Source organism: Pteropus vampyrus, unplaced genomic scaffold, assembly GCF_000151845.1.
Source record: "Pteropus vampyrus isolate Shadow unplaced genomic scaffold, Pvam_2.0 Scaffold69, whole genome shotgun sequence".
Taxonomy (NCBI): domain Eukaryota; kingdom Metazoa; phylum Chordata; class Mammalia; order Chiroptera; family Pteropodidae; genus Pteropus; species Pteropus vampyrus.
In genome coordinates, this window is record NW_011888850.1 from 3,414,909 (window position 1) to 3,418,441 (window position 3,533).

The 3,533-nt window shown below is 39.3% G+C and overlaps 1 long non-coding RNA gene across 1 annotated transcript in view; it reads left to right on the top strand.

The window, feature by feature from the left end:
- LOC111740868 overlaps positions 1–3,041 on the top strand; it is a 21,115-nt gene extending 18,074 nt beyond the window's left edge. Inside the window, exon 3 of the long non-coding RNA XR_002780793.1 lies at positions 75–3,041. This is a non-coding gene — a long non-coding RNA (uncharacterized LOC111740868). The remainder of the gene's footprint in view (positions 1–74) is intronic.
- Positions 3,042–3,533: the final 492 nt, after the last annotated feature.

Consider the following 3,533-nt stretch of genomic DNA (forward strand, 5'->3'; position numbering starts at 1 on the left):
GTGATTAGCGCTGACTTGTGCTAAACTGGATCATGCTGCTGCTTCTGCCAATCTATGTCATTCTCATTTTTGAGGTTACTGTTTCACTGAGGTGACGAAATGAGTGTTGAAAGAGTGGGCACTTGCTTCGGTGACACTGCTCTTCACCAGTTTCTCTCCCCACCACGCTGGGCCGTGGTATGAACTTCCTCTTATTTTACTTATGGGAAGACCTCCTGGAGCTTGGTATCCGAAAAATGGAAATAAACGCCATCATTCTTTTCCAAATAAAGGTGTATTCATTAAAGACTAATATATGTGTTCAACAGTTCTATGTGACTCTGGAGCACTCTCGATATCCTTCCTCAGCCTTACGATCTCTTCTTGCGTTTTAAAGGGCTCACTTGGTTAGCTAAGCTATTGTGGGAAATGGCTTGCTTTTCGTCTTTTGATGGCAGGGCTGTAGCTTAAGAACCACTTGTGAAGGGCTTAGAACTGGTTGAGAGCAGGGTCTAGCCTTTGCAGTCTTTCATTTCTAAGAATGACAAAGAAGGGCTTTTGGCCAAAGTTATGGTTGACCTCCATTGAGAATATCCCACATTTTGGACAGTTATCACCAACTTCTTTCTTTTTCTTAGCAATTTAGTAGGTATGAATCAGCTTTTATGTTCTCTAAGCCCTGTTCAAATAAGAAGTTGTATGCGGTAGTGGTTACAACTTCTGGTTTCAGGCTCATCAGAATTGAAATCGTGGCACGATCATTTGCTGGCTGAAGTGCTATCAGCAGGGTGCTTAACCTCTCTAAGTTTGATTTATCCTTTATTCAGAAAGAAAAAAAGGTACAAATGATAATCCTTGTCTTCCAGAATTGTTGATAACAATTGCTGAAATTTATTGAGCACTTATTATGGGCTAGGCATTGTATAAAGAGTTTGTGTGTGTGTGTGTGTGTGTGTGTGTGTGTGTGTGTGTGTGTGTGTGACGGTCTCATTAACCCTCAGCAAATTTATGAAGCGTATTTTATTTAAACTGGGAAACTAAGGCATCAGGATATTTATGACTTCCCTAATCTCTTCAGCTCACAATTTTAACCACTAAGCAAGAGTGTCCCAGATTTCTATAATAGCTAATAATTATTTAGGGCTTAGTGTGTGCCAGGCCCTGTTTATATACCCTATGGATATATAAACTAGTCTTGGAGCTAGTACTGTTTTTATCTCTCCCCCACCACCTTTATTTTATAGATGAAGATACTGAGGCATGGAGCCTAAGTCAGACAACTAGTAAATGATGGAGCCAAGATTTGAACTAGGCAACCTGGCCTTGGAGTGGGTACTCTCAGTTACTCCCCTGTGAATGTTATGTAAAGGCCTCAATCAAGGGCAACTCTTAATTGGCACTCTATTTTTCCCTAATAACCACTCCCTCCTCCAAGTCTCTGCAGAGGAGATGCTTTCAGTTCTGTAAATATTTTAGCTTTGCTTAAAAGTTTGTTTTGTGATTCTGTATACATTTCTGTTGCATTCTCTCATTTTTAAAAGCTCATGGTAGGTCTCAGTGAACTTGACCCTGGGAATACAGAGATAGTGTTCAGGAAGTCTCTGACCCCCCTACCCCCCCGCCCCCCCAGAAGTATATTATTCTGGGGAAAAGAATCCACAGCTTACTTTAGATTCTTAAAGGGTCACTCGTGGTGGGGGGAAAAGTTAGTAATGACTGTTCTATTTTGATCTCATTTTACAAATGAGGCAGTCGAGGCCCAGTGGAGAGGCAGGATAACTTAATCTGACCTACGCAGCTCATTAGAAGAAGGGGGACTCGGGTCTCCTGATTTCCAGTCTCATATTATTTCTATCATGCCCCAGTATTTCCCTTTGGAATAAATGGTACCAAGTGAATAAATTATGGAAAGCCAAAAGACTCCTGGCCCTCCCAGCGGGCTGGCACAGTGTGTGAGAGACCAGCAGAGAGGAAGTGCCTATCAAAATACAACATCCTTTGGAATGTCATTTTGCCAGCTGAGCTGCTTTATTGTGATTTAGGATGGGAACCTACAACTCTGAAAGATACGAGCCAGGAGGATAAAAATTGGGGAGAAGACAAGGAAAGATTCAGAACGTGCATTGGTTGAGGCACAGGAAGCCATTCAGGCCTCTTGGTAGAATTATAGTGTTGGAAGGTTTTGGGGAGAGATTTTTAAATGCAAACAAAATTCCGTGAAGTCTGAAATTTCTTTGTAGTGTGTGAATCATTGGGAAATATGGCCACTTCCTGGCCCAAGGTTGATGCTGTAATGACTAAGTAAGATTAACAGGTCATGAGACTTGTATTAGTTTAGGCCAGCTCTTTAACTTCATTTAATTTTTACAAACTGAGAAAGTTTACCTGGAAAAATGAGTTGTACTAATAAGCAATACATTTTATAATGTATTGTTCAGCCAGATATCAAAATATGTCGTGTGGGACCAGGAATAAGAAGTCCAAAAATAGTCCACTGTAAAGATAGGAATTGAACGTATGATAAAATTGACTGTGGTAAAGTATGTTGGAACAGTTGTCTGTCCACTTAGGACAAAATGAGATCCATGCCTCACACCATTCACACAAGTGAATTCCATTTAGACTGAAGATTAAATGTGACACAAAAATCACAGACCCTAAAAAATATATATACATAGATAAGATGGTTTTAAAATAAGTGGAGGAGTAAAGAGCTCACCAAGTTTAATAAAACTCAGAAACCCTAGAGGAAAATAGGGCTCTAACTTCATGAAACATTATACTTCTCTAAGGAAAAAGATGTCATAAACAGAGTAAAAAGGCAGATGACAAAGTGATAAAGCACATAGTTGTAACATATATAGAAATATATAGGAAAAAAATAATCCAGTAGAAATATGAGTATAGGCTTGGGCATGGTTAAAACCAATCATTTAGACTGATTAATTCCAGTGTTGGGAGGGTGTGGGAAAGTAGATTATCACCATATACTTTTTTTCCTTTTTAAAATAAATATTGGGGTGACATTGATCAACAAAATCCAATAAGTTTCAAGTGTACAATTCAACAGTATGTCGTATATATATTGCATTGTGTGTTCATCGCCTATAGTTAGATTTCTTTCCATCACCACATATTTGACCCCTTTTACCCTGATCTACCTCCCTCTGCCCCACCCCCCATCACCCCCATACTTTTGTGGGGAGTGTAAATTGGTACCACCTTTTGGAAAGGCACTTTGGCAGGGTTTAGAACATTTAAAAATTTGTGTACTTCTGATGTATCAGTTCCACTTCTAGAGCTTTATGCCTCGGAAATACTTGCCTATTTGAACAAAGGAGGAAGTTGCTATAAATGAACTAATATGGAGAATGTCTATTATATATTAAGTAATGAAAGCAAAGTGCAGAATGGTAGGTATAGTATAATCTCATTATATGAAAAAATAAAATCCGGAAAGATATGCAGCAAGTTGTAGATAGTTGTTGCCTTGGAGAGTAGGATTAGAGGGATTAGAAAGGGGATGGTAGTGTGGGGGGTGGTTTCGTCAATAG